The sequence below is a fragment of the Sylvia atricapilla genome, chromosome 3 (genome assembly GCF_009819655.1).
Source record: "Sylvia atricapilla isolate bSylAtr1 chromosome 3, bSylAtr1.pri, whole genome shotgun sequence".
Lineage (NCBI taxonomy): Eukaryota > Metazoa > Chordata > Aves > Passeriformes > Sylviidae > Sylvia > Sylvia atricapilla.
The window spans coordinates 31237273-31265141 of record NC_089142.1 but is presented as its reverse complement, the minus strand read 5'-3'; the positions used below and the strand labels follow the sequence as shown (position 1 = coordinate 31265141).

The 27869-nt window shown below is 37.5% G+C and overlaps 1 protein-coding gene across 2 annotated transcripts in view; it reads left to right on the top strand.

The window, feature by feature from the left end:
• The first annotated feature begins 10071 nt into the window (after positions 1-10071).
• Positions 10072-27869, top strand: part of FILIP1 (filamin A interacting protein 1) — a 100613-nt gene continuing 82815 nt past the window's right edge. For both annotated transcript variants that reach the window (XM_066315032.1, XM_066315031.1), the window contains exon 1: positions 10072-10440. The gene's annotated coding sequence lies outside the window, so the exon portion shown is untranslated. The remainder of the gene's footprint in view (positions 10441-27869) is intronic.

Sequence of the window (27869 nt, the reverse complement as noted above, 5' to 3'; positions counted from 1 at the left end):
TTTCCTTCCATTTAATGCAAAGTTCTTTGACTGAAGCCCAAAGTCACAAACAATCTCATCAAGTTTTGTTAGATGAGAGTATCTAATCAGATTTTTCACAGATCCCCTCCTTGTATGAAGGATAACTGTGGGGTTTCTTTTTCTGAACAGTACTAAAATTAAGTATTTCTGTGTAACCACTATGAGCCTCATGAAATAGTCTCAGAGCTGTGGGATAAAGTTTAAGCAATATTTTTGTATTAAAATACACTGAAAAGTTGCAATATGAATTTTGTTAAATTGATGGAACTAGACAAGTAACGAAAGTTAACCAAGGAAATGTCATGCTGGTTTTTTAACAAACAGTGCATTGCTGCTTTAATATGAGGTGTACCACAGAAAGGATCAGAAGCTTTAGAAGCTGTGGGCAGTCCAGGGGAATGTGTATCTCTGTGATGCCATTTATTGCAAAGGTCAGGCAAAGGATGACCTCATTTTGTTGGTAGCTGGTAACAGGAGACAAACCTGTTTACGTTCCACAGAAATTAATGTCATGATTGTGGTTAAGTCAAAGAAGAGGAATTTGGGAAGGTTTGTTCATTAGTGAACTTTCTGCATTACATTTCAGTGCTCCTTCTTTTCCTTCTATACGCTTCATCTCATCTATTTTTATTTTATTCAAACAGTATAAACTGATAATATAGCTGGCTTCTATTATCAGTACAGGAAGCTAGTTAAAATCACTTACTAATTTACTTTATTATTTCTCATCATATTTCTCTTCTAACATTACAATAATCCATGCTTTAATGATTGTTGAAGTTTATTTAAATGTTTGAAGGCAAATTGCTTTGTTATATATCTTTATATACATATGTATGAAAAAAATAACAAATCCCCTTGTTTGCAGCTCAAATTCTATCTTGGTGGCCACCCCTTGCTCTATGTGACACCTCCTATTTTTGTTATGAATGGTAGAATGGTAGAAGTAAACCTCAGTGCAGGTAAAGGCTTGAAACTCCCACTCTACAAAAAGTGTTTTAGTCTTGGATTTGAAGAGACTTACATTTCACAGTGTGTGTCAGCTGGCAGTGTGAGCCAAACTGATCGCACAAAACAGTTGTTTATGTCTAGTTAGGTTCTTAGACTGCCCTCATCACTGAAACTTCTGCTAAAATATATTGGGTGCACTAAACTGCCCTTCCCATGTTTTCACTGCTTTCTTTTCTTGTTTTCATCAAAACATTTTCCTATTTTCTTCCCTCTCCTGATTAGATTATTTGTCTGTATCTGAAGAGCTTTTTTTCCTCTTATCTGTCAGCCCATTGCTTAATAGAGAAGTTGCAATCCTTACTAATATTAACAGGGAAGGATACAGAGCCCTTCTGCATCAATTTTTTTTTGTCTTATAGAACACTACATCAATATGTGACAAACCAGCTGTCTCTTTTAGCTACAACAGAATTAATATTTTCTTCAGGTGCTCAGGTTTTTCTTCAGTACTTTGTTAGCCTTTGCTGAGAATGATTTATTTTACTTGTTTTGCAATGTTTTACTGATTTGTCTTGGTTTTAGCTTAAAATGGGCATGTTGTTCTATTCTGTTTAATTCCCAACTATGTCACTATGGTCTGGAGACTAACAGGGGTTTTTTTCTATTAGTTGTTTTCTGAAGGGTAAACTGTCCCTAAAAGAGTCTTAGTTATGATGCCCTGGAGATTTGTTATGTGCTGCATATATTTTTATATCCCAACCTATCATAGATGCAGCACTAATAAAAAGCAAGCAATGCAGAAGCACTTAGTGGATGATCTGGAGGCCATCCTTCTGACAGATATACAGAAGAATAGTTTGAGATGCCTAAATGTATTCTTGAGTTTCTAGAAAGATTTACTTACACCTCAGGGAGAAAGAAAATCTGCTTAATATGAAAGAGTTGTGGGAAAAACATGACAAAATAAAGTAAACCTCAATTTTTAGAGGTATATATGTGGGAGGGAAGCAGAAAATACTCAAAAATCTTGGCCTCCCACATTGTGTAAAGGAGGAATGTGGGGGTAATATTTGCCAAAAAGGGATCTGGTTTTGGTTAAAGAAATCTTAGACTTAATGTGGATTCTAGAGATAATACAACAGAAGTAGCAAAAAGTGCATCAGCTCTGAATATGAATAGAATTCATGTTTTCTCAGTATTACTGAAATGTGTAGTTCAAGAGATTCTTTGGACTTTTCTTAGGTAGTTAAACTCTGGCTTCTGAAGTTGAACTTCTGAAATTTCTGGGAAAAAAACTCAAAGAATAATCTGGTTATTTCCCTTTCTTGTGAAGCCTATATTTTATTTACTTTTAAAAAATGCATTGCATAAAATAACACATGAGGAATACTACTAAACACATTAACGAAAAAAACCAAATCATTACTCTCGGAAAAATACAAGATGTGGAATTGTGCCGCAGACAAGATTCTTATCAGATTAATTTTACTGTCCTAAAATGAGTGTTCAATCATCTTCTCTCAAGGACTGATGTTGATTTTCTACAGAGGAAGCAAAACCAAGCAGCTCAGACTGTGTACCTAATTCATGGCTGATTTAGGGGACACAGATGTGCTCTGAGGTACTGTGCATTTACTGGGCTGATTCCATCTTTGGATATATTCAGGAGCTGTATGGACATGGTCTAGGCAGCCTGCTTTAGGTCATCTTGTTTGAGCAGAATTGAGGATGAGATGACCTCCAGAGGTTCTTCTGAATCTCAACTGTCGTCTCATTCTCTGACATCTGTTAGAAAAAAAAAGAAAATAAAACCAAACATCATAACTAGAAAGTAGTAATACGTTAATTTGTAAAGAGAAGGGTGACCTAATAGAATGAATAGTATGATATAGTTTTCTTACAAATTTCTTTGGGCAGTACTGTCTCTGACTTCTCTGCTAAGCAGTCTTTGTGCTGTTATGCTTTTGATTACTGCAAGTGGAGATCCTCAGGAACTGACTGAATATAGGTCTGCTGAAATTAGTCAAAAAGAAGGAGATTTACATGGTGTCAGTGGTGATTGATGTTTACCTTTGACAGTAAGGTAACCTTCTACTGAGGTTTCTCATACCTGGAAAGGCAGTAGTTTAGAGGACCAGGAGTGTTTAAGGTACTTGGCTTGTTTCACTTTCCTTTTTTAGAAAGAGATGCCTTATGAGGAAGCCTTCTGCAGTGTTCTTGCTATTGTAGGTTCAGTTTCCTCTATCCCTTCTCTTGATTTCTGCATTGTGCAATAAAACATTTTCCTGTTGCCTATGGATTCCTCATCTCATCTCATCTCATCTCATCTCATCTCATCTCATCTCATCTCATCTCATCTCATCTCATCTCATCTCACCTCACCTCATCTCATCTCATCTCATCTCCTATCACTACTTCTGTCTCTCTAAAAAATTGAATTCTAATTACAAGGACTAAGGGGTCTCAGGTAGTTTCTTCTAACTTAGAGAGGTTTTCATCTAAGTAATTTGTGTGAATAGAAAGGTATTGGACACCTGTTTGTACTGAGGTTATCAGACACTCATTGCAAGCTTTGGTTCAGATAGATGTCCTAAGCAGTTGCATAGGTTCTACATACAAAAGAAAGGGCTTTAGATTTGTTAGTTTGCTCTTTGGCACTATGAACATGTGGTTTAAGTATGTCACATATGGTGGGTGATGTTCCAGCATAGTGCTTTGTAGTCAGAATGAAGGTGGCAGATCTCATATTCAGTCCAAACATGTTGTAGTTCAAGTTTTTTCTGTAATTCCACCTGCTGACTTACTGGTAATAACAGGAGTAGCATTTGGGGATTTTTTCACAGGAGATGTTTTCCAACAGATATGATTTAAAAATAGAAATCCTTCTGCTGTTTCCAAACTCAAACCAAAACAAAAGTATTTTTATAGTTTTTGTGCCAAAATATACAGAAAATTTGTATGGTAGTACGGGCAAAACTGACTCTAAAGCAATAAAACTTTCTTTCCCCCCAAATTTCCTATTTCCACCTGCACTTGTTACTATTAATATTTTGTTATCTATATTATTTTGCTCTTTCAACAATCAATAAAAAAGTAAAATTAATCTCTCCTAACAACCCCCAGTAAACTCTGTGCTTAGGGAACTGTTCTAAACAGCACTGCTTAAAATGAAGGGTTTTTTTAAGTACTTTTGTCTATCACTGGCAAGCAATGTTTTTTCATATGCAAGTTACTGAAACACTAGTTTAACTGAGTCCTCTTCATCATTGTTCACCACATTTTAAATAGTGGAAAGTAGAAAGTCATTCCTCTTTCTCACATCTGTGAAAGTAAAAGAAAATGTAAATTATGTCAAATAAGCTGTTTTGCATATATCCTCTTTTTCTTTATGTTGAAAATGGCATGTGTTTGATACTTAATGGAGATTAAAATCTTGAATTTCAAAACTCTACCTCTGATCCCTTGCAGAAATATTCTTCAACTATAGATCTGTACCTGAATCTAAACACCTTATCCGTCTCTCTTGTTCTCCTGCTCAGCTGCACACAAATTATTTGTTCCAATGCTGTGACTTTCTGAGAGGTGTTTGTATACACTTTGGCCAAGGGACTGGAAACAGCTCCTTATGAAAAAGTTAGTTGGACTGTTACTGACATCTGAATACATCTGTGGTTTGTCTCTGGGGCATCTTGTCCTGAGGTTTCCAGGGAGACAAAACTGGGAAAGACCGCTTCTTCCTAACCTAGTCATTCCTAGATAGAGGACTCTGGGCAAGTACCTATGTTTAAACTCTGGGTATACTTATACGTGTTTTAACCACGTCTTTCTCCACAGCAGTTCAAGTCCTACAGATTCACAGATAAAGTAATAACGAGTTTAAGCTCCTGTCAGTAAAATCTGGAGAAGCACTAATGATGTGAGTTGTCTTACAATGGCTTAATTTCAGCAGGATGTAATCAGTCTGAACTTGTACTGAACCATGTAAATGGCACCGAGTGGACGACAGAAGCCAGTGTCTTATAGGAAATACAGCTGTAATCTGGGGATATGCAGTGGAAGAATCCGATCCCTAGCCCACCGAAAACCAAGCAAGAAAGCAAAGGATGGCGCAGAATTGGGTGAAAAGAAGAGAGCTCCTCTGCCCGTCCTCTCCCACCGCCCTCGGTGAGTTAGCCCCGCCGCAGAGATAGGTGGCACTGTGTTCTTGGGGATGGCGGGCCAGAGCTCCGCATCCCATAGTGCTTGACGCACTATCAAGGACAGAGCTTCTCTTCTTGGGGAGCTAGCCCGTTGTGTCACAGCTTGAATAATAAATTCAGATGATCTAATTGGAGAAAATACTGGTTGCTTCTGGTTTATGTGTTTACTGTACAATGTTCTTAATTTACTAACACTGCTGTGTTTCACCTTAGAGTGTTTAATTTCACTTGAAAATTATTAATTTGTATGGGGCAGGAGGGAGTCCTGGTAAAGAGAAGTCCTCTTCAGGGTTGTTAATAACCACAGGAACTTATTTAGAATTGAACGAATTGAGAGAGGTTGAAGGCCACTGACTAACCATCACGGTCTAGGAATTCAAGTCAGCCAACATTAAACTGGAAATAGGTTCCAAAAGTTGGGATTGCTTGGAACAGGAAGTGTAATTTACTCTTGGACTGCAGTATATATTGCTGTGGCAAATTAGCCATGTTTGATTTATGTGTTCTTTCTCAAAGATGTGCTTTAATTCACTGGAACTTGCTGTTTTGCATGAGGAAAATTCCACAATCTTTCTTGTGTAGGAGGCTATATTAGATTATAGAACTAGTTTATTCTGGCCTTCAAAGCAAATAATCCATTTTCAACTCATTTTTATCTTAGTTTTTGAGCAAGTTGCTTACCACTCCTGGGTGTGGCAGTGAAGCTAATAGGATGATTTACTCCATTTACAGAGATCTGATTTGACACTTTCCTACAGACTGGTTCTTCCTACTGTCTCCATTTGACTCAACTCGAGTGAGAGTCAGGTTCTGGGGCTTTGGATTCAGAAATGTTCAAACAATTCTAAAGTTACCGCTATTTTTTCTGTCAATTTTTGTAGACAGGATTGTGTCTGAGTCCAATGGGCCATTTGATGTTCTTGATGTGGCTGTATATCTAACTGCCCCATATTTGATCTGCATCTCACTTCATTTGAAGACATTTGAAGATGCCAATACTTTTCTTTGTACAATGGAAAAATAAATATTAGATAACTGAAACGGACATGCCTTTTAATATGTTTCTTTCATTAAGATTACAACTTTAAAAAAGCAAAAAATGTTTCTTGAAGACAATATATAGATCAAGACAGCATATGAAGAATTGAAATGAAAGACACCCTAGTTTAATTTCACTGATAAACCATGCAAAACTATTACAGAAAATGCTATAACATTCCAAGTGTTCCTGGAGGTTTGTGACTATGGTGGGGATCTTTTTGGCAGGATTATAAAATAGACAACTAAACAGAATCAACTAAATGCAGAAATAGGTTTCTTTCTTTGGTTATAAAAAAGTAGGTGCTGAGATGAAAATATAGCAGAGCTAACACCTAAAAGGAAGTGTCAGCCTCTAAAAAGTGACAATAGTATCTGGAAAGCTAAAAGAATCAATACCTATCCCTCCCAAAATACAGATTTGAGGGGGTGCAGCTAAGAGTTTGTTAATAAACACCCTCCTTTCCAACAAACTGTAAGGAAGTACATGTTATACTGTCTATATAGTCTAAAATAATAGAGATTTATGGAAATGAGCAATAAGTATGAAGGCAGGTTATCACAAAATGGTGGTGCATTACCTTTCCAGCAAATGAAAAAATAATTTGTTACAAACTAAAATATTGATTACTTACTTCAATGCTTTTTAATGAGCAGCTTAATGAAGAGACTCACAGTGGTTGCCCACACATAATTATAGACATACTAGAGCTCCTCAGGACATACAGTTAAGAAACTCAGTCTATTCACATAGATTTTTTTCTCCAGTATGTTGGCCCAATTAAGGCTGATGTAAAATATTTGAAAAGGACAGTCGTAGTAGGCTGTATCTCTGAATGCCTCTATGACTAAGAGAATGAGCTATACTTGTACACCAAAGTGATGGATGGCTGAGGTAAAAATTACATAGTAATACTATTGTATATGTTCCAGAAAAAACTCATTTACAGGCATACATTTTAAGGTCAAGAGAAACCAGTAAGGTCGGAAGAAGACATCTGTTTTGATCTTCTCTATAAAACCCATAGATTTTTCTGCCAGTAATTTCTGCCTCAAGCCTGGAATTTCTCTAGAACAGATCGTATCATAAAAATTTTTCTTTCATTTTCTAACAATGTAATTACAAAGAAATATGATTGTGTGAACAGTGACAGTCCCTTATCTGTATTTATGATTAACATTATCTTTGAAAATGGCAACAGGTCTTGCTGCTGCTCTTCTCTCTCTAGTGCAGCATTTTGTTCCCATTTTTTTTACATTGCTCTGGCCTTTCATGGTTTGATTTCAATAATACTGAGATATTTGGCTTCCATTACAAATTTTCTTAGAATTATTTACTTTGGACCCCACTATCTTGGTTGCTTGACTAAGAGATAACATAATTATTAGAAATTATAAGGAAGTTGCTTTTTAGACTTAGTTGAAGGATGTCACTAAGACTTTGGATGATGCTCTTTATTGACATTAGGACCTAATGTAGGATGCTAAACTAAAAAATCTCTTTCATGGTTTTGTTTTTCCTTTTATTTCCCACCCTCCACAACATGTCTATTTATAATTTTTTTTCCATCATTCAGTAGGGGAAAAATTTAGATGAGAACCATTTTCATACTGCACAATGTTAAAAACTTTACACTTCCAGTATTGCCAATTAATTACACCCTTTTCCATACTAGAAGTCTTTATATTTTTTCTGTCTCACTTGCAAAACCTAATCTATTAGTATCTATTCTATTTTGCCTAATTTTTTTTTCTGAAATTCTCATGGTGTTAGAGGATTTTATCTATGGTCCACAGCTGGGGAGTGAGTTTGCAAGTGTACAAGAATAAGCAGACTAGCACCAGCAGGTCACTACTGAAACCCACCCACAAGGGCTGGCAGCAGAGAATGCCTCCTAAGAAGTTGTATTGTTTTCCACTCAGTGAATGTGCCAGCAACTAATGGGAGAGAAATGTTGAGAATCATTTGTTTTTTTCTGAGATCTATAAGCCAAGTTAATTGTTTTGTTTGCCTGATTTATTATACTTGAATGAATAAAGTACTGTTAATACTGCACTTTGAGCAAGAAGTTAAAGCCGGAATAGTCAAAAAGTTACTCATCTGGTTGGAGAACCTAAATTTTTATGAGGAAACAAAGTTAGAGATTCTTTTTAGAATGTGGATACCTGTATCTCACTTCAGTTCAAAGTGGAAGCATATACCAGCAAACTTTATGTCAACATATTATGTGTCTCTAAAATAATTTTCCAAATAACTGTTTCTGAAAACCAGAAGTTTTCCTATTTTTTATACATTCTAACTACCCTGTCCAAGTAAAATATTGAAATGCAAATGGAAATCAGTAATTATTACTTGGTCTCCAAAACAAAACATATTTGACATTATTGAAGTGTTTGGGACTTTCATAAATGTGTCATCACTGTCTAAATATCAGTTACTTGACATAATACTTAATATTTACTTAATTTTCTCTTTATGAGCAACTTGGGAATGAAAGTATTTTTTCATTGTTCCTTGCTTGTTTAGATAATGACACAGATCAAGCAGAAGTCATTCCAGAGACAGTGTTAGAGCACCAGGCTACAGCTAATCCCACAGCTGCTTCCCGTAAGGGCTTCTCCTCACCCTCTGGTATCTCATATCATTGTGGCCAGTTATGTTCTTACATGTTGAAATTGCCACAGTGTGATGCCTTCCCACTCCCCATCCTACTCCCTGCACAGAGACCCAGCAGCACTGCAATGTAGTGTTATGACCTGCTTGAACCTTTTTTTGCTCTGCAAGGTTGGTGTGCCCTCATGTATAAATATCAACAAGCAAAATTTTTAGTATCATTTTACTTGTTTTCTTTCCTGCCTTCTTTCTTCCCTGCCTCTTCATCTAACCCTAGATCAATACCAAAAATCATCACTAGAGAAAAGCTTTCCAAAGGACGCTCCTTTTTCATTTAACTCTGAAGTACTGCTCAGATGAGAACAGAGTTGTTGGAGTAAGGAATTTTCCTTGCCAGAGACATTTACAGAGGCTGTTCTGCTGTGAGATGGTAGAACCTTGTTTCAGAGTCTGAGATCTGCAACATCTTTGAGTCTTGATATGACAGTTTATGGGCTGAAAGCTATCCAATGTTACTGCTGGTCTGTTGATTAAGAGACTTATGGCCTAGAATTAGGAACAATAATTAGATCCAGAAGTGAGTGTGGATACATCAGAAGGCATACAGCCCTAGAGTAAAGTGTTCCTAATACTCCTATCAAACAAATTGTGATTTGTGTGGCTTTCCTTTCCTTAGTTAGAGACAGTATAGGAACAACTGCAGGAAGCTCTTGGTCTGGGAGAAAAAGGTTGTCTTTGGAATAAATATCACAGTGAAAACTTTCCACCCTAAACCTTTCATTAATTTCTCCGTGTCATCTTAGTATATTTAAGCTCTGTAAGAAATTATGCTGCAAAAAGTTCTTCCCACGTGTAATTTTTCCTCAAGTGAAGTGCATACCTTTCAAATTATAAACTTCCTACTTGTCCTAGGAAAATTCTCACTGTATAAATAATTGAACTCATCTGCAGTGAACACAAGTATTCTTTCTCTAGCAGTCTAAAATATATGCCTAAATACACATCTTGTACTTAGTGCTTTAAATAGTAATTACTCCTGTGAAGTCACTGGAAGCCCTTAAAAGGGTTTGACAGTTTCCCCACAATCTTTCAGTGAATGTAGTAGCTGGGCTGTGCAGTGCAACATCCACTGATAATTCAGCAGCTGAGGAACTCAGTAAAGCCTGCTCCAAACTTCTCAGCTGTTGACAGGCTTGACTTGCTGAGAACACTGGTTAAATATAGCACAAGCGAGCTGAGCTCAACAAAGTCATTGCTGTAACACTGTGTGAAGAGACCAGAAGAGGGGAAATACAATCTGAGGACTAAACTGCCAAAGCCTAACACCACCTAGCAACAGTTGAAAAAACTTTTAAACAAAAGTCTGGGTGAGACACAGACAGAGTATACCTCCTGCTTCTCCTGCCTGGGATTTCTGCAAGAAGCAGCTCCGGTCTTCTGTGCCCTACCTTGTTTCCTTCATTACTTCAACTGCTGGTAGACCTAGAAAAGTGGGAAAAGTTTCTATCTTTGTGCTCTCCTGAGCTGGATCATTCTACTCCTGTGGTACTGCTGTGGGACTGGCTACTGAGATCTTGCAGAGTAAAGGATATAATCCTAGGTCTGTGTTGCTGACAGGTAAGACTGAGTTAACCACTCTGTCGGGTTTTTTACAAGAATCTTTCTTTTCTAGTGTCTTTTTTACAAAAATTTTCTAATGTCTATTGTCTTTTTCCTTCTTTGAACAATCTTCTGAATGATTTGGAAATGTCAATAGATGAAAGCTGGGATAAAAGTTTTAGAGGCTTTTTTATGTTTTCATGATAGAAAAGCATTGCTTAAGTAACTTCTGCAGTTCAGAGAACGAGCATAATGAAATAGCTAGTAGTAATATGAAAAAATTTGCATAGATTTTGACATGTATCTTGTTTATATCTGCTTACATGCAGATAGAATATTAATCAACATTTAATAATAGAATACGTATAATCTCTTACCAGTGATAGTCTAGCAGCTATTAAAAACAGTGACAACCTGTGTGATAAATAAAAGGAAATAGCCATTCAGTAACAGAAGTAAGCAAATAGTTTGTGGCCCAGTGCATTTGTACTTTTTGTTTCCTTGCTAACTTTTAGGACACACCTGGTGCCTTTCACACTGCTTTTGTGACAACTTTCTCTTGTACTTATTTACATAGAATGAAGATCTCTGCTGCTTTGATTAGCAGCATAATGCAACGTCCTAAGGACTGACCTTATGTTCATTGTACCTAAGTGTGCTTGAGCTGGGTCGTTGTTCTTAAAGTGTATGTTTCTTTCAACAAAACAAATTTGAGACCAGTTCTCAGATGTTTTAGCCTGACAGCATGATGGAAGCCTGTCTGTTGTTGGAAATGCACATCTTATGGCCCCGTAGTGGTCGTGTAATTTAGGAGAGGAATTGCTTAGTGTGATTTACTTTGTCTTAACTGACCAAAGCTGTTTGATCAGTTGGAGAATGAATTCCACTCCTCCCTGCCATCTCTTTTAAATCTGTTTTCTGCAAACTAAGGAAATCTAGTATGCATGAATTTTTAAGAGACATACTGTTTATTAGTTCATATGCAATATGAATTAAGTTATCAAGGCAGAGATTTAAAGAATGCACTTACCCTGTGCTAAAACCCTGTTCACAGATTTATGTAGCATTGTCTCAGATGAAAAATATTTGTCATAAAGCAGGAATGAACTAACTGAGTCTGTGCTGACTGTCTGTGGTGTTTGACACTTTGTGGACTCTGGGAGTGCCTCAGGGAGATGAGAATGTCTTGCTTTAGCTGAATAATTCTAGTTGCATCCCTGCATACTACATAAATGACATCAACACCACATCTTAGCAGCGGATGGATTGGATGGAATTAAAATACTCTGAAGCAACTTGTACTTGGTGACTGAGAATGTAACTGCCTGTGAAATGATAAAATAACTTAAGGATTAGGATGGAAAAAATTATTAAAAGCAAAAAGTACCACAGTGTACATTTTATTTCATAGCAAGGGGCACACTAAAGCACTAAACAGAAACACTTTTTGGCAACAATCATATAATATGATAATCGTTATTGTGGGATTACTAAAGTCCTATGGTATACCAAATCAAAAGGAAACTTTAGAATTACTTTTTAATAAGGACATATCCTGAGAAAGTTATTTTTTCCCAAGAAGACTACACAGTGAGAAATAAATCTGAGAGAATATAATTTGTAGTCATAGTTATCTTGACATTAGAGTGAAAATTACTGTTTCTTCTCTTTAATGAGATATCTGGCAAATTAAACTGTGGAGAAATGAAAAATTTAATCTTCTGAAAATATAGGCATGGAAAAATCTAGGAAAATGCTATGCTGGTGTTGACTCCTTTTTTGGTTTAGTTGTTGCTCAGTGTAATGTGTGGTTATACAACTTCCCTTTTTTGGCACAATTTACTTTGAGCAAAGTTTTTTAAATCAAAAGACAAGTTATTAGCCTGATAACTGTCAAAGGAAGTGACATTGGAACAGTAATAGCAACTTCAAACTCTAACACATGGAATTGTGGTTTTACATATATCTGTCTTCCTTTCCACTTCAAAATGGGGGAGGAGGCTAAAATTACTCTTTTCAACAGGTGTCCACAAAGAGGCTCTGGGATTTTCCAATCAAATCTGTGGAATATATAATGTGGCTATTCAACAGATGGTTTCATATTTGAAAGATAGCCAACTCTTCTGACTACAGTGAAACCAAGGTCAATTTTATATAAATCAAAAAGTAATGTATGTTTTGGTGATACACCCCATTGTAGTGGTTTTAGTGGAAGGCAAGTAGACACAGCATACCCATTTATTTTCCCCCTTGTGCATCATTTTGATTTTGTTGATATTTACATAACTGTGGAATGAATGGTGCCTTTTGTGGTGCTAAAGACTCCTTCCAATCTGAATCCACTTCCAGACTCTGTCAGTGGCTTTTTAAATTTTATTATAATATTTTCATAGTTATAGTTATTATGAATTATTATTATTCTGTAAATTTTGTTATAATTTTTGCTGATCTAGCCCCAGCTAAAGTCACCATCTTAACTGAGTGTTTTCATCACCTCAGTCTTTCAGTCTCTTTATAGAGTATCTGATTGTTTTTAACACCAAATTCAACACTAAATTGTTTTTAACACCAAATTCAAAGACTTGAAATCCATCTTCAAAGCTCAGCATTGTTCTGTCCCTGCTTACATGTGCCTTGATTTTCCTGAACTCCCGTCTCATATCTGGTAGACTATTGACCTTTGGCTCTGGTGTTTTCTGGTACATCCTTTATGCTACTGGTTTTAGTGAGCTTGATGTTGACCTCATGACATCTGAGGTTTCTGTAGTGCCTCTCGCTGTCACACCTGACACAAATGGAAAGTCTAAACATTAATATGAATAGAACTATGTCAGCCAAAGTAGGATTCCTGAAGAAATGGATGTGCTTCCTGGAAGCAGCCCGTGGACTAAGCGTTAGTATATTAGGAAGTCTCTGTTTTGCTGATATGCCCTGTTTTGCTCCTCTAGGTTACAATTTCACCTTTATAGCCATTTCCATAATAAAAGCTTCTTATTGATAGAGGTGTATCTGTCAGGAGTTTCCTCCTATGGGAACTTTCTGTTGGCAGAGACTCTTACACATGCTTAATTTAAGGCTTTTGCTAATCTTATCTAACTCAGTTCAGGTACCCCCAGGCAGAAATTAACAATGTGCCTCAGAGCTGTGCCAGTCAAATGTCAGGTTTATGCCACTGAATTGAGAGTGAGATTTTCTTTGAATTTAATAAGATCAGGTTTAGTATTCAGGAATTAGCAGACAAATTTCCAGTCTCTCAAGATCATTTAACAAAACACATAATCTGTATTCCTGTCCAAATATTTTTTTTTCTAAGAGAAATTTTACTTTTCCTCCAATTTCCTGTTTCTTTCCTTCCTCTCTCAAGGTCTGTCGTTGCAGGTTGCAATGTTATTTAAATATATAAACTGAATTTGGGGCAGAGGTTTTGTCCTTCTACATATATAAAATGATAATTGGAGAAATAAAGTGAATATTTGTGAAGAAGCCAGATGAAACAACATTACAAATGAGACAGAACTCCATCTATCCATGCTTCCTATTTCACCAAAAATGTTTAGTATATAAAACCTAGGATAAGGACTGAAAGAGAGAAAGATAAAAAAAGGATATTTTATTGTATAGAAATGTTTAAATACTCCTTTACAAGAAGGCCAAATGTCTAAACTTTCCAGCTTTATCATCTTATTGTGGTAGTTTCCATTTTTAGCCTTTTCTCTTTTCCTTTCTCTCATTGTTTTCTACTGAAAGTTGTTTCCTAATTCCATGCAGAATATTGATAATTATTTGAGGACAATGGGTTTTCTTAATTTTGGAGCATACTGGGTAACTGATAAAACAATCAATTCATAAAATATTAAGATTTTTTTTTAGCCTCTCTTTTTCTGCTTAGTAGCCAGTATTTGTACCAAGCAAGTGACACTGGAACTTGTAATATGGTTCTGTAGTTATGCTGTGAGGTGAAGAGAAGAAACAATTGTGCCTGTGTCCTGTTCAGGAGAGACAATGAGAGTCTCTGATCATGTTGAAAATATGTGATGCCTCATACATTTGTGAAAATTATTAGATTAGATTTTCCCTTTTATTTTGGTTCTTTGCACCTACCCCTCCTACTTCTACAGATAATCTGTACTTTCTATATTACTTTTTATTCTCAGCATCATGGTAAAAAATAACTGTTAATATAAGTGCAAATAGAAAGATTTCCTAAGTTGGGACAGCTGTGTTTTTTGTTTTGTTTTGTTTTTAATTCAAGATGTCTTTGCTCTGTGATTCTCATTCTGCTTGTCTGCAGTATCTCTCTGAATCTTTTCCACAAGTAAAACATGCAAATTGTAGCTGTAAAGGTGATCTGTAAGATTACATAGATTGTGGCATCCTTCATAATGTTTTACACACTCAGAAATACAGAGAAAACACAATTAAAAGCTTCATTAAACCTTCATCAGAAATGGGAGTATGTTGTGTGCATGTGCGCATGACTTTTGCAAGGAAAGGAAATGCTTTTTGGCACGACAGAATGCTTTGCTGTAGGAGTGGGACAAACACATCCAAAGCACAGGGAAATAGGCTGGAGCTTGTACTTTGCTTGTACTTTTTCCCTTAAATGGACAACCCGTCTGGTTGCTGTGTGCTGAGAGGCAAAGGGGGGTGTGAATCCGAAAGATTGCTGCACTTTGTCCAAGTGAGTTTCATTTCAAAGCTGATAAAGTGACAATTAAAATCTCAGCTATCTAAGAGGTGGCCAAAGTCATTTGGATATGAACTGGCTGGGGTTTCAAAACAAGAGCAGGAACCTTGATGAATTCACAATAAACTTGTCCAGTTTGATTTACTTGTCCAGTTTGATTTACACACTTTTAGAACTCGGTAATACAATAATGGTTACTTTCTTCACCTTTCCTTTTTGGGGAAATGGTGACAAAGAGTGTAATGTTTTGTGATTTATGCTGTTCAAAAGTCTGTTCCAGCACATATGTAAAAGTGATATTTTGGAATCTAAATCCATTTTCTATTTGAAGTCCACAGCATTAAGAAGCTTGTATGTTTGCAGGAGGGAGATATCTAACTGACTAGTGTGTTATGGTTGTTGACAGCAAGAGCTACAGCTTTGCTAACAAACCATAAAAAAACCTAACTGATAAAAAATAGATTTTATTGCAATAACATAATAGGTGTTTTTTTTTAGAAACTGGCCTTTAAGGCTGCTCCTATTATAAAAATAAGTAATTGAAAAAGAAAACTCGTGTGTCCTTGGTAGAAGAATTCTCACTAGAGTTTATCAGCCTCCTTGCATTTTTCATAAAATATAAAGCAAATGAATACAACAGAAAGCAGAGACTGCTTGCATCAGTGTAATCGAATTGCTGCCAACTTGCCTTGTTTATCTAAGAGATCTCTGTGAAAATAAGGTCTTTCCCACACAGGCATGAGTCACAGGATGTAATGCAGCTAAGCAGACTTGCTTCAGCTTTCTAATGCACACAAATCTAAACTAACCTGTTCTAGTGCGTGCTCATGTAACTTAATGAGATCTAACTTGACAACAGGAAGGGAGAAGTAGTGGTGAGTTCATGGTGCTATTTCAGTGCAACAACCTGAATGCTAAGGAAACGATGCAATTTCCATTTATTGGGAAAACTGCAGTTACTGTGACAACAAGTATACACTGAAAAAAACACACGCAATTTATCCTCAAGTTCAGTTTGGTGAACATAGTAGAAAGGGTATTCATAAAATCTCACACTATCTAGTTATGTGTCTCAAAGAACATTCTTACTTTTAAAATACGTAATCCAGATAGATTGTTCAAAAAATAACCCTTTAAAAGCCATAAGCAAGGGCATAAACAAAAGGGTGGGAGATAACATGTGGTTCATGACAACTGGTTTAGTGTTGGGCTGACTGAAACTTAATTAACCATATATTTCTCCTGCTGAAGTTATTCAATTCCTATGTCTGTAATTCATACTTATACCAAAAATCACACTTGTGTCACCCTCTGTAATTGCAAAGCCTCTTGGATCTAACTTTAAAGGTAAAGGCTACAGTAGTTCTTTCTCCTTTTTTTTTTTTCAACAAGGACATATTTCTTTAAGGAAAAGAAATACGCATTTTATTTCAGCAGATAAGGATTTCAGTTCCTCAGTCTGATAAAATTCTTTAGAGAAAACTGTACATTCCAGTTTTTGACGCTGGGCAGGAGATAGCAGGAAGGGAATGATGCCATGCTGGATGTCCTCAGGCATGTCAAACATAGCGCAGAACAAGATGTCCCTGTGCACAGAGGGACACACATGGCAGCAAGGCTCCTGAGTGCCAGGGGAGCCTCGTGTTCTGAAGCAGCTGGCTGTGGGAACCACTGCTGCCTCAAGTGGCACGAGACAGGGGATGGAATCCGAGGCACAAAAGACATCAGGATGCAAACAGTAAAACGCAGGGTCACAGTAGCATATCCTCTGCATGAGGGCTCCCACTTATTTACAGAGCTGTAATTGAGGTGGAAGGAACGGGCAGAAGTCATCCAGTCTCCCTCAAAGTGGGACTATCTCCAGGGTCTGATCAGATTGCTCAGGGCTTTGATTATTTTCATATATCTTGAGTATTTTTAGTTTATATACATTCTGATCTTTGTGATCTTTGGATCACAAAGTTTTGGACATGGCTGGCTATGGAATATTTTGCAAGAAACAATAATCAGTGTATCAAAATACGTAATACACTGAATAAAAGATGGCTTTAGAGTTGATTGATAGTAACAAATCACAGGTCTTTGACAATTTCAAAATTGCAAAAATCCCACCTGTAGTGTTTGTTGTTCTGTGGTTTATTTTGGTTTGTTGTTGTTTAATTTTGTTGAGTTTGACGTGTTATGTCCTAAAATAGGAATAATAAGGACAAAACATCTTGAACATAATCTTTTATCTTAGTTTACTCCAGCTTTCAAAGTGCACACCCTCTTCCTTCTGGTTGCTACATTCTGTTTGAAAGTCAAACATTTAGAATAAGGCACAGTTGAAGTGCCATCTTTCTGCAAAAACAATTCTGAAACATCTTAAGTATATTCTATTCTGGTGGTCCAATAAGCTGCAAGGCTAGCATTGAGAAGGTAACTAATAAGGAAATAAATATGTAAGGAAGGATAACAGAGATGCTGCTTTTGAGGAAGTAAACTCTGGAGGCTGTTTCCATGCTGAGTTTCCTTTTCTCACTGAACATCTCTTTCCAGTTGTATCCTAATCAGGAGCAGAACATGATGCACATATGGCAAACAGGATTCCTAGATGGAGTTCTGGTTAACCTAAGACTAATTTTAAAAAGCTCAGCTTCTGGAAGCATCTAAATTTGCCTGTTAATGACTATTGTCAGCATGGAACAAGGACAAAGCAGAGGCCTTGTGACACTCAAAGGAGTGTGGGAGTCAGTCTTTACATGTAGGATTTCTTATACCTATTAAGAATAACCACTGAAGACAAGTAATCTTCTCTTTAGATAATTAATGTTCCCAAAACTGGAACTTTAACTGGAATATTGTCGTCATCTGTATATATGGAGGGGAAAAGGAGATGGAATTCTTATAGCTGGTGGTGTATAGAGGTCTCAGATCCCATTGTACTTGTCTAGAGCAAACTCAGCACTGGCTGCAGAGAGGAACTGCAGGAGGTGGTATGTCTTGCACACACACACTTGTCATACATTCTTGCAGCCTTTTTATAAATAAAGCTGCCATGAGCTACACTGGGGTTAAAATAATGAGAAAGGTAGTGAGATTTAGGAAGAAGAGTTCATGCTTTGAAAGACACCAGAACAGGCTAGGACATACAAGAAGTGCTTTAGCAGGAGGCCAGGAAGCGGAGTGTTTTAGAGCTAAACTCTAAACCTCTTGACCGTGAATCACCAGGTAAACATCTTTAACTACCCTGCCTTGTATCCGTATGGGCAGAGGTTTCAAAAGTACCTAGTGGGTTGGAGAAAAAAAAACCCCTAAACTGATTTTCCTTTGCTTTCAGAGAACATGTTCTAAAACCCCAAGTTATTTTGGAACACCTTTTTATTAGAAAGACAGAGGGGCTGCAATGCCAATATCTTTGGTACAGAATTCCATCTATTTGCAAATGAAAATTTACAGAACTTACACAACAGGATCGTACTGTTGTGGTATTTGGGGACCCAGGAGGAAGTGTTCAGATCCGTCTCTGTGATAGTGACACAGCTGCCTCATTCCAAGAAAACAAATTCCCTGCAGTGATATAAGTTTCTAGCCCCTGTTCTGTATCACAATCAGCCACACTACCTTTATCACTACAGGTCTCTGAGAACTAATGGAGTGCTAGAGAAATACATGAGAGCTATAGACAGTGTCATGTTTCTCCTTAGCTTAGCACAAAAGAAGCCTAGGAAAATAAACAGCAATAAACTGAATAATCTACAGAAATGTTCAGTGAATAGCCTCAACATAACACAACAGTTTGTAACAGTTTGTTAAGGAATAAATAGAATGGGAACAATTCTACAGGCTGTTCATGTCAGCTCCAAAAATCCCTCCAGGACTGCAGTGAGTGTCTAGAAATAAGGCAGGCATAATTGCACAAAAGGAGGGTTAATTTACTTACCACCAGCACTAGTTGTGTGAACAAAGTCTAAATCATACTGCAAGAGTGTGATTGAACTGCAAGGCTGTAAGAGTGGCAGGACATCACATAGATTCCTTATTCACCAGGAACACTTCGCTAAATTCAGGTTCCCTCTCCAAAATACTCATGTCACGTTTGAAGTTTGTTGTTTGAAATAATGTTACCTTAAAATGTGAGGTGATACTTGCCATACCAGGGAGGAGGAATCCTGGTTAAATTGCTGACTTTCACATCAGTGGTTCCCTGTGTGACTCTCAGCAAGTTACTTTTCCACTTTTAATAACAACCTGGAATGTTACAAGAATAAACATAGTAGTGACTTTGACACTCTGAGATGTTGCAGTATTGGACATCGTGTCAACAGCTTTGAATAAGAAGACTTAAATAGCCCTCCTTGGAAACCAGATTCTGCAGGGAGAAGTAGGAATAGAAGTTGAATTAGTCTGCGTGACAAGAATATGTATTTTTAGAGGAGCTCCCCAGAGGGAAGCTTAGCTGTGCCCTGAGTTGTAGATCCCAATAAATCAGCCATACTGGTTAAGCACAGCAAAAGAAGGAAGGAGGAAGACCAGGGATGTGACCAGAAAGCTTTAATAACAAAACCATACCGGAATAGAAACCAAACTAATGCCAATACTAAGATGTTGTAGGAAAATCAAAACCATTCCCTCAGGTTCAGTTGTGCCAGAAGTAATTCACAGGGCAAAGAGGGTGCTGTCAGCTTGTGAGCTTGTTGTTATTTTGGGAGTGCTCAGGACAAGCGCTCTAGTACAAGGAGGAGAAAAAAGAACCTTTGAGAGAAGGCATGAGCTGAATGTGACTGCCCAAATTAGCTAGTGTTCAGCTAATTTCCCCACTATGGGGCTGTGGGGAGGGAGGAAGAGGGAGCACGTGGAAAACAGAAATGTCCTGTGGTGCTGCCTGTCCCTTGCAGGCTCAGCAGGTAACCAGTGTCTCCAGTTGTGCCTGCTTTGTTAAAGCAGCTCAAGTGACACTTGCTAACTGGGATTTTTCATAAGGACTTACCAAGGAATTAAATTGCCATTACATGACACTCAGCTTTAATTAAAACCAGACAAAATTAGAAAAAAGTACAGTTCTGATGTCTTCAAGGAAGTTGGAATCTCTGGTCTCTAGATGATCTGGTGTTATGATGCTTTAAAATGTCCTGAAAAACTATTATGGAAGATTGTCTCGAGATTTTGAATCTGTGTGGTTGACAATGCCAGTGTGCAGAAGGGACGGTGAGTTTGGGAGCAGGGCAAAGTCTCATCCTTACTCATGTGCCACTGTTCAGAAGAGGCCACAGCTGCTGAAATATGGCTGGGGGCAGTGTGGGTCTGCCACACTGTGCCCTGCCATGGTGGAACAGCAGTGGCATCTGCACAGGTGGCCTCAAAACTAGCCCAGATCAAAGCAGGAGGTCTGGAAATGGTTTCTTAGTTTAGTTGTGAGCCTCTCAGGTTGGAGAGAGAATGGGGTAATAAATGACCCTTCCTTGGATTTCATGAAAGGGAGCTCAGGTCTTTATTGTGAGGGTTCCCCTGAAAAAAAGGTGTGAAATGTGGAAGTCCAAGCAGCCCCCCACATCCTGGGTTTACCAGCACAGAAAAATGGTCTGCATGTCCTGCTGTGCTGGGAGAGGAGTGCATTCACAGCTGTAGACCTGTTTTGGGGAATGACACAGAGAGGGGTTGCAGGAAGATAAGGAAAAGACATCTACCAAAAGACTGAAAAAATCAGTCTTCTGGGGAAGTTATTTTCAGATGCAAGAAAGAGATGTGGAAAGGAAAAGAAACCAGTAGTTTCTTTAAATGATCCTGGATAATTTCACTTTAAAAATAGTGACCCAAAGTGATGAAGTTTAGAATGCTCAAAAGCAGGAGAGGGAGTTGCACGTGTGCCGTATACTGAAATGTTGCAGCATTTCAGCAAATGCTTTGTCATTGTGGAGAGTGGAGCTTTTCTCCATGTATACAGTGGCAACACCCATTCTCTCACAAAAAACTCACACCATACTATAGCAGAACATGAGTTCAAAAATTTTTTTATAGTCTCACAGCAAATTGTAGCACATCAGGGGGCTTTTTTTTTTTTATTAGTTGTTGGTTGGTTGGTGTTTCCTTGCTGTTGCTGTTGTTGGGTTGTTTGGTGTTTTGGTTTTTTTTAATTTAGGGGTATGGGATTGTTGGGGTTTTTCGTGCGATTGTTTTTTCTTCTTTTCATAGTGAAAGAACAAAGTTAAGCCCTCAGGGTTTTGAACCTACTGTCTCATGGCTGAACCTAATATCAGGTCTCTAAGTTCCCCTGGACAGCCCACTTCATTGTTTTCTTGATGTAAAAACAAGGGACACTGAGAACTGAGAGACAATAGCTTCTTTTCAGCGTGGTCATTTGGTTGCTTCTTGGGTCAGGCAGCTTAAGATGCTTCAAAACAACTTAGTGTACTTCCTCCAAAGGATGCATATACATCTCCTCTCTGTGTCTAAGCCCCCCACTGGCCTCTGTCCAGGAACATCCACATTTCCTGACTCATGGCAACTGTACCCTGTCTGGTTGTACTTCATTGCAGTAGCTCAGAAATCAGAGCAATATTCTGGTGTTGCGTAAGTTTTTCCAAGCAGTAAACAATAACACACTGCCACAAACTTCATTATGTTTATTTTGGGATTCAAGATCCTGAAGAGACCACTGCTTATTATTATTTTCTTTAATGACAATCCAAATAGGATATATGATGCTATTCTTTAATAAATACCTTCAGGATAACTTAGTATCTTCTTAATTAAATGATCTGAAAAGGAAGAATAAATACTACAGAAGCTATATTAAGCAAATAATTTTTCTTCTAGCTGAGAAACATGGTTATGATTTTTTATTGTCAATCAGTTTTATTGCTGTATCAGAACTTACAGAATAAAATGCTGAGGGCAAATTTATAGCTACAGAAGCAGAAGACAATTAGTAGGAAAAATTACATTTTAAAGGTTTAGTAATACCTTTCAATATGTCCTATTCTAAATATCTCTTTTTTTACTTGCATCTTGAACATCTGTTTAAAACATTTTAAAAGCAGTAGCATTATCAACTGGCTCAAAGCAGCTCAGAAAATAAATGGTCCTTGACTATTACCGGAGTTCATGAAAGGAAACTCTTGTCTGACTCTAAAATCTATTTTGGAGCTATGGCTGCTCCACTCCCCTGCTTGTGGCATGATGCAGCTGCTATTCCTTTAATATTTTTGCTGACAGCTACAGCTGACAGATAGTATTTCAGTTCACCCCAACATCAACTGTGTCTGAAGGCTCCCTTAGGATGAGAATGCTGCCTTCCTTGTGGCATCACAGTGCATCACAGTGCAACTCTGCAAGTGTGCCATTATTCACTGGTCACTTGAAATGGAGCAGCAGAACACAGGGCTGCAGTCAGGTTGTGTGCTGGGGGAGCACATCAGTCATCTCTCATCTGTGAATGGTGCAGCAATATCTCCTCTTCTTTCTCTTTATTCCTTCTCCTACATCCTAAGAAAATAGGCTCCTGAGCCTGGGAATGAAAATAATTCTGCATTATGTCAACTGATATTTTACATTTTACAGTAGTTGTCACCTTATATTTTTGCTTTAGTTATATTTGTTACCATAGACAATATAAAAGTTATTTTATCCATCTTAGTGTATAATTCCCTAGCACACAGGCTTTGATTTCTTGCTCCATAGGAGTTTTCAGATCATAATAAAGCACTCAGTGATACTGTGGTGATCCAACCACAAAAGGAACTTTTAATAAATGCAGGACTATTTTCCTCCCAGAGAGAAAACAAGAACATTTATGGTGCTCCCAGTTCTGTCCTTGAGCATCCATATCTCTTAGGAAGAAGCAGCTGGAGAACAGATAAGCAGTCAACATGTAAGAGAGAGAGACAAAAGGAAGAAGGAGGCACTCAGTTAGTCCTTCAGAGAAATTCTCAGAAAAATTAATTATGATACATCTGTATTTTTTTGATTGATGACTAAATTAAAAAAAGAAAAACAAATGAATGCTTTGCTATGTTTTCTAGGGTTTTTTAAGGATTTGCAGTGAGATCCATTAGCTTTTGTTTGGATTTAATATTTTACTAGACTTCAAAATACTGTTTTTATTATGGGGCTCATCTATCAAAATTTGAAGAACAGGAAGACAAGAGGGAGTTGGAACCATGAAAAAAACCCACCGAAACAACCCAGAAAGGAAAAGGTTACAGAACATTTTTACTACAGTATAGACATTAAAACATCTCCCAGGAAAATACTTTGACTGTTTCACTTTGCAGAAAAAAAGTCAACTTTTTTGTAAAATATTTAAATATTCACTAGAGCAAGAGCTAGCACTTGGGAAAACCCAAAGCTACGTGCCAAGTGATAGAGTTGGTTGACTCCCTGTGACCCCAAATTCACATATTTTTGTTCAAATACCCATTTTTGAATTCTGCAGACAATTTGAAAAACAGTTTCTGTATTGTAAAAACTGAAGACACTACTGGGCTTTGACAGAAAATTGGGACTTTTGGTAAAAGAAGGCAGAGAAATAGGTTTCTTAAAATTGTTCTACTTCCCCCCCATAGTACCTCTGACTTCTTGTGATCTTAGTGTGGGGAAAAAAAATCAGAAATAGGAAAAGGCACTGTTTCTGCAGTTCATATATTCCATTTTAATTTCTTGTTTCTTTTCAACTTTATGCTGAATTTGACCTAAATCTCCTTCGGAGTACTCAAATCCATTCTCTTAGAATGAATTGTTTACTAGGAGAAATTGCTCAGCCTAATTTCAACTACAGGCTCTAATCAGAATGCTCTGCTTCCAATTCCCCTGTGGTGGAATCCACGAGGGGCAAGTGGCAGGATGGTTGCATAGCTGTAACACCAGGGGCTGAGAAAGGCACATCCTTGAGCTTTCAGAGGTAGTGTGAGGGTGTCCTAGCCCTTCTCTAGGGCCTATGGGACCTGATTTATGGCTGGAGAATATTGGTCTTAATCTCATATTCTCATTTCTCTGCAGAGAGAGAACCTAAGCAAGCACAAAGCCACCACTGAAAAACATACCTACCAATTTAAATAAATAACACAGTGTCACTGTACTATGAAGAAAGCAGGGAACCTCAGTTCTCTGTGTCAGGTGATGATATTAGATCATGTAGTCTTTGACAGTTCAAGAAATACCTACTGTAGGTACTGTTGTGTTATACTGGATCCATTTTCTCTTCTTTGGTGCAACTCCCCTTACACAGTTTTCTAAGGAAGGCAAAACTTCTCAATTTTCAGTTCAGTGGAATCATCTTGTTTCTAACTCTTACGAGTGGCATTTTATCTGTGTGACCCCTCAAATCAAAACACTTTCTTTATGGAAATAAGCCTGCCTGAAACAGCTTGCATTAAAAATCTGCTGTAGTTAATAGGTCAAAATTCCCAAGGACATTGCACAAAAGTCTGGCAGTATCTGACTGGTTCATCTTAAAAATGCTGTCAGAGCATTGCAGGCAGGAAAACACAAATTGCAGACGTTATATTATTTTTTGCATATTTTTGAGTGCTGCCAAAATAGGCATCATTTACAGATAAAGTACAGAAAAAAACTTAGCAAGTTTGACTGAAATAATAATAAGTAATATTTAGAATTTTCTTAGAGCATGTCTGAGAATGTGCTGTGTGTCAGCTCACAGATCATGATCATGTCTTTTTTCATGTATTCTCTAAGAAACCACAAAATCCACCAAGAATAAGATAGCGAAAGTCAGAACAGACACCCCCTCTGATGTTTTGATTACAAACAATAGTAAATTCAATAAAACCTCTGGTTTTATTTTTAGCATCTTTAAAAATACATTTTTAGAACACAGGAGGGAATGGATTTGTTGATAAACAGTCTTATCAACATTAGGTACATTTTAAATTTTTAATTTTAATTAAATTATATTTTAATAGCAGTCCTTCCTTAAAGTCAAGAAAAAAACTGGTAAAAATCAAGGTGTTCCATGAGATACTTTTATGCATCTGACAGATTTTTCTTATCTATAAAATGGCCTGAACCTCTGTTAATGGTGGCATTTTATGGATTTCTCTTTATTTGAAGGTTTGCTTTACTATTTGTAAAATATATCTAATCAACTGGTAATTCACAATAGATTAACATTTGAAGTATAAATGTGAGCAGATAGGAAATGTTATATCAAAACACTATAATATAACAGGTAAGAGAATTGATTTACAAACGAAATGTTAGTCTGGGAAGTGAACATATACTGCAGAGAAAACTGATAACAAAGCCCTATCTAAGTTTGCCTGACACTTTTCATTAAAAATCTAGTTTCATATAAAGCCCAGTTGTTTACAGCTTTGCCAAACTTCAGTTGTTCAGGCTGGATGTCTGGCTGAGTTTGAATTAGTTTTGGAAGTTTCAGCTAGAATGTTTTGAGCATTTCCAAGAATTAGCTGAGAGAAAATTCTTGTTTGCCCATGTGAAAACAATCCCATAACCATTTTGCTGAAGAGCTTTAATGTCTCCACGTTCCAGAGTGATCTACTGAAATTCAGCCAGGAAGCTGCTCTGTGGCAGCAAATTGACTTTTGCCATTACTGTGCAAATTATGCCGGGCTAAGAGCCACTGAGCAAAGCATTTCACCAAGGATATCTTGTGAAAAGATACCTGATAGAGATTTGTAACTGACTTCTCAGAATAGCCCACATATGCTGAAAGCTGTCCCAATTCCCCATATCTCACCTATTGCAGCTGACTTAGGCACAAGCCATTTCCAGGGAGCACCTCCACTTCACAATTATTGGGTTAAGTAACACTCTTCCCACAATTACTCCTTCATCTGGTGCTTCAGTTTACAGCACAAAACAGAAGGAGGGGAAAGGCCTTGTTTTTTCTGTTTCAAGTATACTTCCTCAGCAGAGCCTATGCTATGGTGGCAGGAGATGTGTGGATAGAATGATTTTCCATGCTGCTAGGGTCCCTGGGGAGGAATAGCATGGTGACAAGCCCTTTTGTGATACTTTTGTACCTGTCTGTCAGGATTTCTTTGCAAGTAATAAATATTGGCCATCAATTTTGCTGTGAGTAGGAATTGTTGCCTTTGGGAAGGCAGAGAATGATGAACAATCACACTGATGACACTTTGCCAGTGTAAATATGCTTTTATTAGGAATTTATCTCAATCTTCAGTTGATTCACATTTGGAATCAGAATTATCTCAGTTTGTGTGTTTCTGTGGTGTAAGATTTGTGCCATTGCAGTGTTTGGTGCTCACCATTACCTGACAAGCAAGTTGGACTTCTCTTTGGGTTCCAGCATCCACCTCAGCTCATCTTCCAGATGCCAGCTTTGGAAGTGTCCAATCTCCAACCCCTTTCTAATAGCTGAAACTGTCAACTTCACACATCTGCATGGTACCACACTTCTCTGCAAAGCTGTCTTCTTAGATATTCCCTTTGGATTTGGGTCCAGGGCAGGCTCCTAAGGTAATTTGCTCAACCTGCTTTATTCTTGTAGAAACAGCTACAGCAGCTGTGGTTCCCCTATTTTTTACCATTCTCACTGTTCCTCTTCCCTGCTGCACTACCCCCCAGGAATTCATTCCATCTGACTGTGCCATCTGTCTCAGTATTTGTTGCTTGCTTGGCCTCCTCTCCAAAGCCAGGGCTTTGCAGTTCTGCTGCAGTTCTGTAAAGCAAAAATCTGTGTTTCCACTTCTCACAGTTTGAAAGCCCCACAGAAACAGTTAAAAATATATGGGTGACACAAAACAGTGCCAGTGCTGGTTCTCTGACCCCCAGTCCTGTTGTCATTGGCTGGTCATACCAACATTACAAAACGTAGACTTCAAAAGAGGTTGAATATGTTCAGGCTGCTAAAGTCTGGCTAGGCTAAACCATAGGCAGGGCTAACTCTTCAACCATTCTAGGAAGACCTCTGGTTAGTCCATGCCAAAATTTTGACCAAGTCCTGGCACTGCTTTATCTCCTAGTTCAGATGTAATTCTCATGTCATACTCATCTGAGCACACCAAGTGCCTGGGATCACCTGAACAATCACGTAAAACATTTCTGCATTATAAAGCTATACTTTATTATTATTGAATCAGATTTCTCTAAGATTACAGCCACAGGGACTGTTTTCCAAGTATATTTTGAACTGGTAAGACTGAAAAATTCTAGCATTGGAAAAATGTTGTGACACATATTTAAACTGATTTTTTGAGTTAGTTCCTTAGGCATTATTTTAATATATATTTTCTTATGCTTTTTTTTCCCTTTTTGCTATCTTCTTTGGTTTTTCTCTTTTCATTAGATGAGTAAAAACAGCACAGACAATTTTAATAAAGCTCAGGGATCGGTGTTTCCAACTGAACTACCTTCATTAATGAGCATAGCAGATGGTAGTTCAGTCAGATGAGTCAAAGCTAATAACACCTCATTGGGTCTTCTTAGTTCTTTATAGACAAACAGTGCTTAGAGCTACAAACACAATTGGCCATGTGATTTCACAGGTCTATCTCCTTTTCAAAAGGCAGCATATAAGCAAGGAAAAAAAAAAAAGCCAGTAAAAAAAGTCAATTTTAACCATATGTGGTTTTGGAGGACTTTTTTTTTTTACTGAACAGCAGTTCAATGAGTAACACAAAAAACTCATACATGCAATTCTTAGCTCTGTCAGAAACCACCCTCCCCGGCCCCCAGCTTCTTGATACATCAACAACTAAAGTGTGAAAGCCAACAAACCAACCAGAAACTCAAAGAATCCCTTTGAGCCTTGTCTTCAGCAGAATAGAGCACACAACTC